Source organism: Bombina bombina, chromosome 6, assembly GCF_027579735.1.
Source record: "Bombina bombina isolate aBomBom1 chromosome 6, aBomBom1.pri, whole genome shotgun sequence".
NCBI lineage: Eukaryota > Metazoa > Chordata > Amphibia > Anura > Bombinatoridae > Bombina > Bombina bombina.
In genome coordinates this window covers 487,347,926-487,366,049 of record NC_069504.1, presented here as the reverse complement: position 1 = coordinate 487,366,049, position 18,124 = coordinate 487,347,926, and positions in this window count along the sequence as shown.

Sequence of the window (18,124 nt, the reverse complement as noted above, 5' to 3'; positions counted from 1 at the left end):
AAAAAAAACCTGTACATTGAAGCCTGTTGTCAATTTGAATACTGGACACCAGGCAACCCTAAATAATACATTATGTGTGCCTAACTGAGCATAGGATCCATGAGCGCATGATATTTTGTGTGGGTCTATTACATTGTAAACCTGTATCACTATATCTCTGTAAACCTGTTATTTAGTTTGAGTTATACAAGATAAACAAATATGTAAAAAAGTTACTTAACCTCTTAAGGACATATTACGGAATTTTTCCGTCATAAAACAATTGAGCAAACTGAAAGCTGTGTCCTTAAAGGGTTAAGCTAAAAAATATATTTTATACATATTTTAATGTTTGTCCTCTTGTCTGACACCTTTTAACTCCAGGCTCAGCAAGAACACCCACAATGGTGCTGATCTCTTATACACTGTGTTCACAAGATGCCAATCAGATATATAGGCTGCACTGGCATCTAGCGTATGCTTCAGTGCCAACCCCAGCATTAAGAAAAGAGCTAAACAGTTTTAGTAACAAGTTTATTGCAAACTTTCTTGGAAAAGTTTTCTGGGACTAAATAGATAGATTGCGCTGGAATGTACTTTCAATGTCATTAAGTAATTTGCTGGCTGTCTCCACAGCTGTGTTTCACTCAGTAGATTACCTTACTTGCCCGCTAAACTGTTAGCTTCCTTCTCATGTAGCTCTCCCAGACATCCTAGATCTGTTGCTGGCGCTCTCTGTGACCCACTCTCCCCCTCCTTCTCTTGGCTCTGCGTCTTTTATTATTTAAGCACATTATTGGAATTCCAATCCGCCTGTGACCTTCCCTATGCCCAACAGAGTACACCCCCTCCCTTTCCTCTTCTCTTTTTATACAACAATTTTCTTACATAAATGTCCTAAGACATTTTTGTTTTCAGACCAGAGAAAATTGCAGCCACTAGCAAGTATATATAAATAACTTAGTTCTGTTAAGCAGTTAAAATAGGTGACAAAAAAAAATTACTATGCAGCACTACATTATGACATGGATATTACAGGGCATGAAAGACCCTTGGTTAATGAAGGTGTTTTGCAGTGAGGGGGCTAAAGTTGAGGACCTGAACTGCAAGGGGGTTTGTTATAGGGAAGATATGCAGGGGGCCCTTAGGAACTAGGATGCTTGTCATGGATAAACTATGTGGGGCTGTCCTTGGGTTCTAGGGAGTTTTCCAGTGTAGGTCAAGGGTGTGCCTCGAGTGATAACTTTTTTTGTGCCGTGTGAAGAAGATCCTTTGTGGAATACATTATGTGGTTTCAGTAATGTGGGTTATGTGTGTTTGGTTTGTGTTAGGTTTAATTATGGGAATGGTAAGCAAGACTCAAAGCATGCAAACAACACAAAAGGAAAATGCATGTGCATAAAAATTTCCTTTGCATCGAAAACTGATCATGCTCAGTAAAAAAAGGGTTTGCACTTAAGCATCTTTTTAAAAGAAGCACTTTTGTAAATACAAATATGTTTAAAAAATGTTTTATTTATATATGTAATGCACTACTGTTCCTTTCTCATACATCTTCTACATCCATTTAGGGATCCAATGAAATGCAGGGCTAAATCATAATTTGTAAATAAGATCAAGTGAAGAATTCTTAGAACATATATTTGAAATTGCAATTATTGACAGCAGTTTTTACACATATTTTAAGAGTGATTTAAAATGGATACTGGTACATGAATGTTGTTTCATGTATAGAAATAAAGATGCTACAAGCAGTTAGTGTGAGGAATCATATTGAACTATAGAACTACATCCAGGTCAGGGGTAGGAACAGGAAACAGGAAGTATAAGGCAATGCAATGTTACCATAAACAAACAGAGTCACAGTATTTGCATAATAACTCCATAACATCTCCCCTTTTTACATTCAATCCAAAATTTACCTAAAACAGATCCTGAACATTCTTAAACATAACATAATGCATTACAGATAGATACACTACAGATTAAGTCTATCTGGTGGTCTTGAAACTCGACCGCTACGCAAGGCCACAGGGATTTTGCCTGAGGAAAACTGTTCAGCTCCAGTAGGTGTTGATAAGGAGTTGCCCTTTTTTCTGGCTAGTGTGTTTGGCACAGAAGAACTTGCTGGTATAAGAGGCTGCATTATGTCATCCTCATTGTATCCTTCTGATATGACAGCCGTATTGTCTCTGCCTTGCTTATGCGGTCCAGTAGGACTAGGTGCATTGAGAGCCTCGGGAAGCTCAAGTGCAGGATGCTTATAGGCTTGTGTGGTGAGATGTTCTGCCACTCGCAGGTCCACTCGATTGCAGCGTTAGAGACTGCCTTCCACATCTACAAGATATGATCAAGAAGCAACCCTCTGAACACAGGTACCCAGTCTCCAGCGACCAGTCCTGTCACCAGGGAGCAGCTTCATATGGATTGGCTCTCCAATGCTTAGTTCAGGTAAGTCTTTGGCAGACACATTGTATGTCAGTTTGGAGATCTGTTTCCTCCGTCGCAGTTTCTCCAGTACCCCTGTTACCACACAAGGTTCAAGTAGTTTATTTGCCACTGGTAATGAAGTCTTCAGCCTCCTTGACATCAAGCGCTGTGCAGGACTACTGTCCTTCCCTTCAGTTGGGGTGTTCCTCCAATGTAGAAATGCTTTCCACGGGTCATTACCTTCATACTTGGCTTCTTACAAAGATTCTTCAACAACGAAGCCTAAGCTTCAGGATAGAGAAAGTGTGCTAGCAAGCTAAAAGTATACACACCATATACAGATTAAAGTAAAAATTTAATGAACATATAGAATATGATACACAAATAAAAAAATACTAAAATTAGGGACGTCTCCCTGTGAGGTAGTGTAATTGGGGAAAAAATCCTATTAGAAATGCAGGTTAGAACCTATACATAAAGCGAATATTGCAGATACCAATTGATACTATTAATATAAAAAAAGGATTATGGCATAAAAATGATATAACAGTGATACAATAAAATAAAGCTAAAAAGACAAGCACCAAGTTCTTAAGCAACAACACAGTGCAAGTGGCCATATACAATTAAGCATCGATATTGGAACAGTGGAAAGAAAGTAACGGCTTATACCACAATGGATGCAGTTTACTGTACCGTAAGTCAAAGAGTGTTCGGAGGGTGTTACCGAGGGAAATCAGTCCTTCGGTCAAGACTTGGACCGCGGCTACAGTAACTGCCGTTCCTGAAGACAGAAGTGTGCAAAACCTCTGCACATGTGAGTCGGCGTCTGACGTCACAGGCTTCTCATCGGCTACTCTCAGGATGTTTCTCGCTGCTCCAGCAGCGTAAAGGAAAAGCAGCTGATTGCTGTGTCCTGGTGGGAACTCTCTGTGAATGCAGACTTAGCTGCTGTAGATATATTTCTTGATCCAATGCGATAGTGGGGCACAGGTTATCCCTCACCTTGGGATATTCAAAGAAGATGGAAACCCGGGTTTTTGAGTTGCAGTACAGACTGTACTGAAATATCCCTTACTGATTCAAAATAACAGTGTCACAGTGTCACAAATGCAAGCGACGCGTTTCGCCCTCGCTTGGGCTTTATCTTCAGCTGCTTTTCCTTTACGCTGCTGGAGCAGCGAGAAACATCCTGAGAGTAGCCGATGAGAAGCCTGTGACGTCAGACGCCGACTCACATGTGCAGAGGTTTTGCACACTTCTGTCTTCAGGAACGGCAGTTACTGTAGCCGCGGTCCAAGTCTTGACCGAAGGACTGATTACTCTCGGTAACACCCTCCGAACACTCTTTGACTTGCGGTACAGTAAACTGTATCCATTGTGGTATAAGCCGTTACTTTCTTTCCACTGTTCCAATATCGATGCTTAATTGTATACGGCCACTTGCACTGTGTTGTTGCTTAAGAACTTGGTGCTTGTCTTTTTAGCTTTATTTTATTGTATCACTGTTATATCATTTTTATGCCATAATCCTTTTTTTATATTAATAGTATCAATTGGTATCTGCAATATTCGCTTTATGTATAGGTTCTAACCTGCATTTCTAATAGGATTTTTTCCCCAATTACACTACCTCACAGGGAGACGTCCCTAATTTTAGTATTTTTTTATTTGTGTATCATATTCTATATGTTCATTAAATTTTTACTTTAATCTGTATATGGTGTGTATACTTTTAGCTTGCTAGCGCACTTTCTCTATCCTGAAGCTTAGGCTTCGTTGTTGGTGATTAACTTGTGTTTGATACATACAGAGATTGTATCTTTAGAGTAGTGTTTAGTAATATCATCCTTTAGCGCGCACTAAATCACTCAATTCAATTTGTTTTTACAAAGATTCTTCACTATCTTTACAGCTGATTCCGCTTTGCCATTAGCTTGAGGGTGTCGTGGGGAAGAGGTAAGATGCTCAAAACCCCAATCTGTAGAGAACCATCTGAATTGCTCACATGCAAACTGAGGTCCATTATCTGAGATTACCCTGTCTGGCTGTCCATGACGTGCAAACTGTGCTTTACAATGCTTGATTGTAGTTTCAGCAGACAGGTCGGGAAGGACTTCAATCTCCCAAAAGTCAGAATAGTGATCAACAATTAGTAGAAAATCTTGCCCAGCATAATTCAGCAAATCCATGCTTACAATTTGCCAAGGCCGTGTGGGCAGCACATGTGACATCATGGGTTCTTTCTGTTGTGCCTGTGCATATTCATTGCATGCTGAACAACGGCTAACAAAGTCTCTGATCTCATTTTGCATGTTGGGCCAATATAGAGTATCTCGTGCCTGCCTATAGCATGCTTCTCCACCAATGTGACTGGCATGAATACGTGTCAGCATCTCCAATCTTAATGATTTTGGAATGATGACCCTTGACCCCTTGTACAGTACACCATCCTGAATGCCGATTTCATCTCGGAAAGTCCAGTATTCTCTTACAATTAATGGCACCTCTGCCTTTGAGTCAGGCCAACCATTCAGAACAACATACTTAAGTGCTTGCAAACTCTCATCAATTTCTGTGTGCTGTCTTATCTGAAGCAATCGTTGGTCTGTGACGTTTAAATAGTCTGAATGATTAATCTGCGACAGGACATCTAGGTCCTGTTGAACATTGCAAACTGTGTGTTGTGCTCTCTCGGGTGTACCACTTGCTGCTGTAGCTCTGCTAAGAGTGTCACTAATGTACATTTCAGGTCCAGGTTTATAGACAACATTTAGGCAATAATTTTGTAACCTGAGCAACATGCTCTGTAGACGTTTTGGTGCACACAAAAGTGGTTTCTTGAAAATAGATATCAGAGGCTTATGGTCAGTTTCTGCCATGATCTCGTCACGACCATAGAGGTAGTGATGAAAGCGCTGGCAGGCAAACACAATACTCAGACATTCCTTTTCGATTTGTGCATAGTTTTGCTCAGTAAGGGTTAGTGCTCTTGAAGCAAAAGCGATAGGCTGGTCAGCTTGCAATAGGCAACACCCTAGTCCACTTTTGCTTGCGTCACTTTGAATAGTTACAGGTTTTGTAACATCATAGTACTTCAGGACAGGTGTATCTGTGACCAAACGTTTGATGTCCTGCACCGCATTATCATGCTTAGGAAGCCAATGCCAAACTGCATCCTTGTCCAGAAGCCTTCTCAACGGCTCGCAAACCTCTGAGAGGTGTGGTAGGAATTTTGATAGGTAGGTAACAAATCCTATAAAGCGCTGCAGGGATTTCACATTTGCCGGCTATGGCATATCTAGTATAGCTCTGATTTTTTTTCTGGGTCAGCCTTCAAACCCTCAAAGGATAGTATGTGTCCATGGAAGCGGACCTCTTTGACCTTGAATTGCAGTTTTTTCATGCCAAGTCTTAGTTTCACCTGCCTACAACGATTCATCAGTTCCAATAGTTTGCCATCATGATCTTGCTCTGCTTCCCTATCTGTATCCCCACAGCCAACCACAAGGATGTCATCAGCTATTGGCTCAATACCACTGAGTCCAGCCAATAGTTCATGTTGTTTACGTTGATACACCTCTGGTGCAACTGATACTCCAAAAGGCAACTTGAGCCATCTTTTCCTGCCCAATGGAGTCCAGAAGGTTGTCATGTAGCTACTTGCATTATCTAACTTACATTGTAAAAATGCATCTCGGGCATCAACAAGCGTGAACAGACGTGCCTTTGGCAGCTCGTACAAAACATCCTCGAGAGTTGGCATGATGTAGTGAGATAGCCTCAGTGCCTGATTCAAGAATTTGGGATCTATGCATATTCTTAGCTTATCAGGCTTCTTTACAATCACCATGTTACTTATCCAATCAGTTGGTTCAGTCACTGTGGCTAAATGTCCATCAGCCTCATACTGGTCGAGCTGCGCCTTAACTGCCTGTTTTATGGCCACTGGCACATTGCGTGGTGCGCATTGTACTGGAGGGACACTTATGTCAAGGTCAAAATGAACTTCCCCTGGTACAGATTCTACTAGCCCATTAAAAACATCACTAAATTTATTTAATAGCAAATGTTTTGTCAAGGGCCCTTTGAATTGATTGTCCATCACGTTGAGCTCTGCGGGGATAGAGAAATGCATCAGCCCTAGACGCTCACAGGTTGAGCCGGATAACAGTGGCTTTTGGCAGGCTTCCACAATTTCGAACTCTAGCTTGTGTGTCCTTCCACGTATGACACATTCTCTCCTGAAGAGTCCTAGAGATTTCATAATCTCACCTGAGTATAACTTTAGTCTGGTGTCACTTGGCAGTAGACGTACTTCTGGTGCTAACATCATTTTGTCTCTCAAGCACATTACATCAAATGTTGCTCCTGAATCAAGCTGGCAGGATTGGGGCTTATTATTTAAATTTAAAGTTACAAACCATTTCTTTCCTCTGGCTTGCACAGTGCCGATCAATTCACTACTGTATATCACTTCAGCGGTGTGTGGCTCTTCCTCATATGCAGATGTTTTCTCCATGGTGTGTAACTTTCCTAGTGATGGCTGTCTTTTACTTGACAAACAAACGTTAGCAAAGTGATTTGTTCTTCCACAAGACCTACAAGACTTCCCATAAGCTGGACATTGTTCTTTAATTCTTTGATGCACAGTCCCACAATAATTGCATGCTGTAGGGTTTGCAGCATTTGTGCTAAACAGGTGGTGTTGTTGCTGCGGTTTGCTTATGTGTTGTCGCTGCATTGCAATGTTTATGCTGTCGGTGTGCTGTCTGTCCTGTTCCATAACTTTAAGACGTCTGTCAGTGAGCTCTGCTGTACGGCACGTTTCAATGGCTGTGTTTAAAGTTAAGTCATGTTCTCTTAGTAGACGCCTGCGCGTGCTCTCACTAGCTACACCAAGAACAATTTTGTCCCTTATTAATTCATCCCTTAGAGCCTGGTTTCTCAACAGCCGGGCCGTGGCCCAGTACCAGGCCGTGATAGCCCTGCTGGTGGGCCCTGACCTGTCATGCCCCCACTGCACACTCTTACCCCACTGCACACCAAGGGCAGACTGAGACCAATCAAGGCCCCAGGAAAACTGTCTCAAACTGACCCAAATGTATTCAAATTCATGCAAATGAACATGGTAGCCTCCCTGCCCTAATCCCAACAGGCCCATCAACCTCCAGAGCCAGGACCCCCAACATTAAGGGCCAAAGAAAGGGCCCCCAAACTACCGGGCCCTGGACATGTCCAGCTAAAATTTACCGGGCCTTGAGGTCACTTTGGTTGAGAACCACTGCCTTAGAGTACCATATTCACAAGTTGCTGCCTTTTCTCTCAAGCGTGTAACAAAGTTATCAAGAGATTCTCCCTCTTCTTGTTTGCAGCATCCAAACACATACCTTTCATAAATGACATTTTTAGCAGGTTTAAAATAAGCTTCCAGTGCATCTAAAATGGCTGTAACATTATATTGCTGCTCTGCTGTGAGGGTCAGATTGTGCTTATACACATGCCTGCATTCACTGCCCATGACCCTTCTCAGAGTTGCTGCCTGCACTGCTGCAGATTTCTCATTCAACCCTGTAGCCAGGGAATAATCTTCAAATTCAGCTCTGAAAGTTTCCCAATTGCTTCTGCAATCTGTAACTCACAAAGCTGTGCTGTATCTTAAAGCTGCTGTTCTCCAAACAAGAGGCTCAGTCCTGATTCTAGTTACTTCTGACACCATGTTTCATGTATAGAAATAAAGACACTACAAGCAGTTAGTGTGAGGAATCATATTGAACTATAGAACTACATCCAGGTCAGGGGTAGGAACAGGAAACACGAAGTATAAGGCAATGCAATGTTACCATAAACAAACAGAGTCACAGTACTTGCATAATAAATCCATAACAAATGTTGGCCTATGTCCATGAAAAAAACAGAGCTGTTGGTTTATTTTTCAACCAGTAGTTTTTTATATTTATATATATATTAAACATTAAATATGTTTCAGCTGAGGGTGTGATCGCCAGGGTGTAAAAGTACTACACAATATTACGGAATAGATACAGAGGCCAATATTTAGTAACTATAGAGGAATCTCAACTGAAATAATTATTTTTCATTTCTAAATGACAATAATGATTTATTAAGAGGTGACAAGCTCCCTAAAGCTATAGTGAATTTGTTTAATAAATTAAGCATTTGCTTTTTTTTATGAAGCTAGGTCAGTGTGTAGCTTTGGCTCAGCTTCTTAACCTGCTTAATCTTTTTACACATTTTAATACCATGCAACTAGTGATGTCACAAATAGTTTGCCGGCGAATAGTTCCCGGCGAACATAGCATGTTCGCATTCACCGCGGCGGGCGAACATATGCGATGTTCGATCCGCCCCCTATTCGTCATCATTGAGTAATACTTTGACCCTGTACCTCACAGTCAGAAGACACATTCCAGGCAATCAGCAGCAGACACTCCCTCCCAGACCCTCCTACCTCCTGGACAGCATCCATTTTAGATTCATTTGGAAGCTGCATTCTTAGTGAGAGGAGGGACAGTGTAGCTGCTGCTGATTTAATAGGGAAATTGATAGCTAGGCTAGTGTATTCAGTGTCCCCTACAGTCCTGAAGGACTCATCTGATCTCTGCTGTAAGGACAGCACCCCAAAAAGCCCTTTTTAGGACTAGAACATCAGTCTGCTTTTTTTTTTTTTTTCCCCTGTGTAACCTAATTGCAGTTGCCTGCCTGCCAGCGTGTGTGTCAGGCTCACAACGTATACTGTGCCCTCTTGCCCAGTGCCACCACTCATATCTGGTGTAACAGTAGTGAAGATTTAAAAACAAAAACACTTTTTTGACTGTGTTAAATAATAGCAGTCAGTTTCCTTCACACGTGTGCGTTTCAGAGCCTGCTTGCCAGGGCACAGTGTCACCCCAGTGCAACTCATATCTTGTGTAACAGTAGTGTAGATTTAAAAAAAAAAAACACTTTTTTGACTGTGTTAAATAATAGCAGTCATTTTCCTTCACACGTGTGCGTTTCAGGGCCTGCCTGCCAGGGCACAGTGTCACCCCAGTGCAACTCATATCTGGTGTAACAGTAGTGTAGATTTAAAAAAAAAAAACACTTTTTTGACTGTGTTAAATAATAGCAGTCAGTTTCCTTCACACATGTGCGTTTCAGTGCCTGCCTGCCAGGGCACAGTGTCACCCCAGTGCAACTCATATCTGGTGTAACAGTAGTGTAGATTTAAAAAAAAAAAAACTTTTTTGACTGTGTTAAATAATAGCAGTAAGTTTCCTTCACACGTGTACGTTTCAGTGCCTGCCTGCCAGGGCACAGTGTCACCCCAGTGCAACTCATATCTGGTGTAACAGTAGTGTAGATTTTAAAAAAACAACACTTTTTTGACTGTGTTAAATAATAGCAGTCAGTTTCCTTCACACGTGTGTGTTTCAGGGCCTGGGATGACACTACCTGATCGATACAACATCATACCTGATGTTTTAAAGCACATTATTCCAAACAATTTAGGAATGTTAGGGGATTTATGCCCTTTGTGGCTTAAAACCAGACTCTGCATCAACTATGTAATTTTCCATGGGAGTTTTGCCATGGATCCCCCTCCGGCATGCCACAGTCCAGGTGTTAGTCCCCTTGAAACAACTTTCCCATCACTATTGTGGCCAGAAAGAGTCCCTGTGGGTTTTAAAATTCGACTGCCCATTGAAGTCAATGGCGGTTCGCCCGGTTCGCAAACTTTTGGGGAAGTTCGCGTTCGCTGTTCGCGAACCCAAATTTTTAGGTTTGCGACATCACTACATGCAACACAATGGATACATATCCTGAATGGTCCCCAGTTTGTCAATACACCCATTTAAACCAGGATGTACAACATAAATTAGAAATGTATCTCACAGGAAATGTCATATCTGTAAGTTAAATGCCAACCATCTCCCCACTCCAAAAGAGATTTGGTTTGGCAGAAGAAACTCTTTTCTTAAAACAGATAATAGTCCATCAAAATAATTATCAAAGGAGAGGCTGGGCAGCTTTTTCATTTTGTACTCAAACCAGCAGGGGAAGAGGGAAGTTTTAAAGGGATACTGTACTTATTTTTTTCTATCATGCATATAAAAAAGTAAAGAATAAAACTTCCTTGAAACAGATGTGAGGTAAAATATGTTTAAATGTAGCTTAAAAATCATATAGCTGTATCAGTTGTGTACTTAATGCTTAACTTCATTGGCTGATATGTATTTCCGGTTATGACTTATTTGGCTGACCATAATCATATGTATCTAACAGCTAACAAGTTTTAGAGATAATCTCCACACGAAATTCAGCATCAGCTGGCAAAATGAAAAGATTGCACAAAAGTCCGATCAACCCAGAGTGATTTTAGAAAGTTCAGAGAATAGCGGTCATATGACCACTACTTCTTAAGGGCCAGATTATGAGTGGAGCGCTATTTAGCACTTTCGCTCATGTGCTTTTTGAGCTAGAAGTAAAAATTTTGCGTGTGTTGGGTTGCGCTCATATTACAAGTTGAAAGTATAAAGTTATTGCTTTCGTAGTAACTCTAAGTGTGCAAAAAGCCAAAATACAACATCGCATGCGCGACGATAACCTATTCCCCATAGAAGTCAATGGACAAAGAAAAGTGGAAAAAAACACTCCACTCTTGCACAAACCCGAACGCATATTCTCAAGTGCGCTAACCCGTCATAAATATGAATATGAATATTTCACATAAATACTTAGAACATATTCCCCTAGGTGGGTGGAGCTTGGTCGCACAGGAATATAGCCACTTAGTTGCAGAGCTCCAGGGCCCTAAGGCAATACTGCCGACAAAATGGGCTAAACTATTCCCATCACTAGCTTACAACCTGAACATTTTGTCTGTATCATTGTTTTGAAAGTGATCACCTGGCATAATAATTTGCTATTATTTCTATTCTGGCACAAAGGGGACCCTTTAGATTTTATTACAACCACAAAAGCCTGAATGGGTGTTTCTTTGAAAATTGGATATCCCTGATAACAATTTAGTACGGTGATCCCAGTAGCAACCAGATCCCAAGTGGGTTTATCCGACCCAGGCAGCACTTGACCAGGGGCAGCACTTCTGTCACTGCACTTCTGTCACTGTCCGACCCAGATCATTCCTGGTCTCTGTCTCCATGGGGGAAGTAAAACAGAGAGAGAGTCAAAATGCAGGGTAGTTACTTTCAAAATGTAATATGTCTGTATATATCATATAAACCGGAATGGACAGGAATGTAAATACTTCAGTGACCCCTATGAGACAGCAAAAAGGTAGTCCACAGGGAAGTTAATACAGTGTTCACCCTGGGATACATTACCTTCTCACACCTCTAGTAGTGTCATATTGAGTGACAGAAGACACATTCATCTGGAAACAAAATCACACCAGTCTAATATTCGTGCTCTGAAACAATTCAAAGAAGCACATACCTTCCTGTAGATTCCGTTTAGTCCGGATCCCTCTAAACTGTAGATTTAGAAAACAGCTCTGGTAGTAAGCTCTTTAGCATCACTCTATGGGAATTTCAACCTCCGTGAATCTCACGCTCTGGCCTGCATTATTGAGCTGCCCTACTTTCTCTGTCTGTTCCGGTATGCTTGCGTCTCTCTGGGGGTGTGTATGGCCTCTGCCCAATCCAAGATAAGCCAGCATACGTGGTATAGAGCGTGGAACCGGTCTGCAGTAAAACGTTGTAACAAAAGAAAACCACGCTCTATATACAAATAAATAAAACTCAAATTTATTAAAGATAGTTTAAAAAGATGACAAAGCCACCCTGTACAAAAAGACTGAAAGATGTGCAGCACAGTTAGCTTACGCATTTCGGCATCCTGCCGTAATCATAGCCTGCCATGTGCAAACCCTCAATGACTTAAAAAGGAATTAAAACCACCGCATTGGTTAACAAAAAGCGCATCACAGTCGTATCGCCTGTTAAACCGGCATAGTCTAATGCATAGTACACAAGGTAAATACAAGATAATCAGTGATTGGTTATATTAAAATCCCATAATTGTACTACATCTGTCACAAATAGATTTGGACATGGGATCACTGGAAATGTATATTGCTATAAGATATAGATATAAGACTATTTATGCATACACGTTATAACTCAGGCTTCCTATAAACTTTAGTAACTATCCTCCCATCCCTAGATCCAGTAAGGGATAAATCCAGACAGTTGATGACAGAAGTATTGCTCTCAAATGTAAAACTGAGCCCAATTATTGTTAAGATAATTAACAAAAGGCAAGATCTTATCTCTTGAGCCACTCCATATGAAAAGGTCATCGATGTACCTCCTGTACATCAATATATCATTATTGAATGGATGTCTATCTCCAAAGATGTGGAAAAATTCCCACCAACCTAAAAACAGGTTGGCGTAGGATGGGGTGAACTTTGCTCTCATCACAGTTCCACATCTTTGGAGATAGAAAACCCCCTGAAACTGAAAAAAAAAATTATGAGTGAGCAAAAATTTGCTGATCCTCAGGATACATTTTTGAAATTCAATTGTATATTCTGTAACTAATTGTAAAAAGAAACCTATTGCTTTAATGCCCTCCTCATGGGGTATTGAGGAATAAAGTGACACTGCGTCCATTGTGACCCAGCTGTAAGTATCTTTACATTCCTGTTTCTCCAATATATTGAGGATATGTTTAGTATCCTTAACATAAGATTGAACGGAAATAACCAGGGTCTGTAAAATAGAATCAAGCCACTGGGATAGGTGCTCAGAAAAGGACTCTATTGGGTGGCCCTGGACATTGCTCAAGTATTTGTGAGTCTTTGGTAGGTGATGGAAGACGGGGATCCTGGGGTTTTCTACATTTATGTAATTCACTGTATTCTCATCCAGGAAACCCTCCTCCATACCATCATCCAAAATCTGTAAAAGCTCCTTAGTAGGATCTCTGGGCAACACCAGATAGTTATTTTCATTATTCAATTGTCTAAGGGCCTCTCCAATATAATCAGTTTTGTCTAACATAACAACTGTACTGCCCTTATCCATGGCGGAAGTCCCAGGCTCCCATTAGCAGAACCTCATCATGAACAAAGACACAGAACCGGTCAGGAGTGACATGTACGTTAGGACAAGTACATCCCTTTCTTAACTTCCATTCCACTTTTTGCGCAAATGTGCATAAGCATTGGTTGCTTACAGGTAGGCAGGCTTAGTAAGGTAAGTGGCAAGGCTAGTAGGCTGCTATGCTAATCAGTAATGTTACTGCTGGGTGGGGCATCATTGCATTCTTGGATCCAGGCAGCACAAAATCTTGAGCCGGCTCTGGTAGCAACAGTGGTAACCTGGTGGTTTTCAATGTTATTTACAGAAATCTTAAAAAATATATACATTTTTCAACATTTTTGTTGCAGTCTTCTCACACGCAATTAAATATAAATATAATAATGGTATATTCTAAATCTGCTGTGCCTGCTAAAAAAAATATTATTTGTGTGAGTCAATCACTGAAATATGAATTAAAGCTTAGCACAGGGATGAGTAAAAGACTTAGCAACAAAGGTTTTAAGTCTTAAACAGAATCAGGTTCAAAATAAAAATTAGTGGTCAACTAGCTTCTATAAACACAAGTTACAACAAGTCTCATCCCAAATGTTCTCTCAGGCACAGAGCTGTACATAACAATTGGTGACAATGGTACAACTGAGATATATTGAACTGAATTTTCTGTGTACCCCAACAAATATTTTTACACAGATATAAATTCAATGAACAAGCTCAACAAAGTAACAAAATGAATGTATATTCATATAGTTGGTGCAGATCCAAGAAGACTACATTTATTTAAACTAAAAAGTCAGATCCCAAGGACATAGTAATCATTGTATAAAAAGAATGGGACTTCAGCACTCTTTTAGATTATATCAAAAAATATTTTATTCATTTATATCCATAGATAGGCATTTTCTGTTATCATGGCATAAAAAACACACACATCCCTGAAATAAGGTGCAAATAAGTGATATCTCAAAAAGTGCAAAGATAAGTAACACTATGTATCAAAACATATACAAAACTAAAATCTTAAAGGCAAATCTGGCATCCCAGAAAATTGGCTTTTTTGCATGCAACACCCTGCTGCACAAAACCCTGTATCATAACAGGCTGTGTCTGGGCAGGTTATCATGGGGATCTATGCATGCTCGGCAGTTGATGGTATAAAGTGATGAAATATTGGCCCAGTTGTGCTCAACATGAGAAACAAAGTCACAGTAAAAGTTCCAATGTTGAACGGAAATTGCTTTTCACAAATTGCCTTTCAGGGCAAGCTTATTTTCAGTAATGCATCAGTGATTCAATGATTAAAGCAAGCAAGCAGGTAAGCAAATAAGCAGGATGTAAGTCATGGCATGCATAGGAAAGCAGCGATAAGGAAAGAGGTCAGTTGTTAACAATATAGGCAGTCTGGACAGCAAGCAACACAAAGCAAGCTCCACATAAACGGTTCCGTGTCTGTAGCAACAAAATTATACCTCTCCTCATTGTATTTGTGACCATATAGGAATGTCTACGCTGTAAACAATTTTTCAAGCCATGCCAGGTCACTGCAAAAGGATCAGAGCACATCCGTTTCATCCGTATCATGTAAGCACTTGGAAATTCTTACAAGCCAAACATCGGGTGTCAGAGCGCCTAGCCACCACCTACGTACGTTTCACTCACATTGGCTGATCAACGGGGCTTCGTCAGGGCGCAATTGCATCATGTGAGAATACTTAATTTATTCACTTCTCTTAGTCCAGCCTCCTGAAAAATAGTGAAATATAATTGGGTAACATTTTAACAACAAAAACTACTAGTCAATGAGTGAGACATGTGTGTGGAGAACCCACGGCGTTTACCCCATATATAATACATAAGTATGCAGACAGAAACCTAAAAAAAGATACAAATGTTCAACTTTATATTAGCACAGCCATAACAAGGTAATAGGAGTACTATTTATTAACATATAAAGATTAAGTACAGCCTATTTGGGTCAATTAACATTCAAATCTGACATTTATTGTGTAGGAATAACAAACAAACGGAAACTTTTATATACAAATTTTCATCAATAAGAGGATTAGACTTATAACCTTGCTACATTAAAATATTCTATCTAATGATCAATAGCATGTACGGAATATAAAAGGTTATAATAGATAGACATTCAGTACAGGCGAATACTTTAGAATGCCTATTCTTAATACAGTAAATTCTTACAGCTAATCCAGACTACGGATAACCTAAATGTCTATAGTCCTTAGTTACATTGATGTACTCATGAGTGGATGACATTAAAAATAAAGATTTAGATAGTAGCGAGTAGACACTTTTTAGAATACCATCAAAGTGATCTAGAATCCCTTAAGTTTATAGGGATAGATAAAGGTATTGTAAATGGAAGAGGAGGCGATCAGGACAGATGTCTATATAGAAAATAATCTAGATGGATTCATAGACTCCAAAACCTAGCTCCCAATGGGCTTAATGAAAAGATAGACTTTTCCTGCTTCCTAGGTTGAAACTTTTTGTTTGGAAGTGAAGCTAGGAAATAAATTACAATATGCCTATCATAGAAATGCCTTACAAGTAAGATAGGGTAATAAGAGAGAAGGTATCTTTACACATTACATGATTTTTTAGATACTTGCCCTCTATCAAGGATAGTCTCCACTCATGAGTACATCAATGTAACTAAGGACCATAGACATTTAGGTTATCCGTAGTTTGGATTAATAGCTTTAAGAATTTACTGTATACAGAGATGAAGAATAGGCATTCGAAAGTATTCGCCTGTACTAAATGTCTATCTATTATTCCGTACTTGCTATTGATCATTAGATAGATATTTGAATGTCAAATGTCAAAAGGACCCACACACTGCAAACAAACGAAACTTGGTGATCTTGACAGCCGACTTACCGCATTCAATCATGGGGGACCCTACGCTGATCCGTTCTCACTCTTGACCCAGGGCACAGGGCTCCGTCGGAACTTTTACCGCCAAGACTCTTTTCTTGTTACCCTGCGATGCTGTGTCACTAGTTGCGCCCGGGAGCTTCTGAAGTCAGTCGGCTGGGTATCGGTCACTTCCTCTTCTGATGCGTGCGGCTTGTTGATTGATGATCACCGGCCCTGAACGTCACAACCAGGTGTGCGTGTTGGCGTCCTATCCAAAGTTGAGGGGGGAGGAGGCAATCCACCAGGGGAATGCCTACTGAATCCATGCTCACTGCAAGGGAATCAAATTACACTTGCTGCAAAATAAGGAGACAGGAGCACCGGCAGATGTGAGGTACAGCGTTTATTCCAAAAAATAGCGCTGTACAAATAAAGATTCACAGTTCATGTGTGGGTTAGGAAAACCTCCCAATATTACTGCAAAAGACACTGGCAGCAGTTGGATGGCAAATGGTGGGAGGAAAGAAACAGCTGACGCGTTTCGGCTTTTCAGACGTAATCTTAGCTGATAAAAATGGTTAAAACAGGCACCCTTTTTCAAGGGCCATTCCTCATCCCATTGGTCAGCCAAAAGAGCCAATCCTCTCAGTTAAATTAATTAACAAGCATGTGTAAGAGTACGAACACTCTTCCTATAAATAGAGTTGAGATAAGCAATTGGTGCACATAAATATTTGGCTACCTCCTCTAGATTTGGGAGGCCGTGAATGAAATTCCTAATAGAATAGGAAATTTGTCAAAGTCTACATGCCCCTTCATGTATGAAATAACCCCCTCTCCCTTCATATAGTTTACGGCACCTTTGGGGTGCGTGCATGAGAAAAATACATGACCAATTAATACATACTGCAAAAATGTAAAAATGTAAAAATGTATATGTAATATGTATATATATATATAAATGACTAACTGCACTATGGATAACTAAATCCTAACAGTGAATAATATGGCATAGAAGATCTAAGGATTGCGCCACATATTAGAGAGCTGTCACAGTATTCTTGTTGAGATTGTGTTCGTACTCTTACACATGCTTGTTAATTAATTTAACTGAGAGGATTGGCTCTTATGGCTGACCAATGGGATGAGGAATGGCCCTTGAAAAAGGGCGCCTGTTTTAACCATTTTTATCAGCCAAGATTACGGCTGAAAAGCCGAAACGCATCAGCTGTTTCTTTCCTCCCACCATTTGCCATCCAACTGCTGCCAGTGTCTTTTGCAGTAATATTAGGAGGTGTTCCTAACCCACACATGAACTATTTGTACAGCGCTATTTTTTGGAATAAACGCTGTACCTCACATCTGCCGGTGCTCCTGTCTCCTTATTTTGCAGCAGATATTTTAATGTAGCAAGATTATAAATCTAATCCTCTTATTGATGAAAATTTGTATATAAAAGTTTCTGTTTTTTTGTTATTCCTACACAGTAAATGTCAGATTTAAATGTTAAATGACCCAAATAGGCTGTAGGTAATCTTTATATGTTAATAAAGAGTACTTCTATTACCTTGTTATGGCCATGCTGTTATAAAGTTTAACATTTGTATATACGAGACTGGTGTTTATAACACCACCTTTGCATTTGTAAGTCTTTTCTTTTTTTAGGTTTCTGTCTGCATACTTATGTATTATATATGGGGTGAACGCCGAGGGTTCTCCACACACGTCTCACTCATTGACTAGTAGTTTTTGTTGTTAAAGGG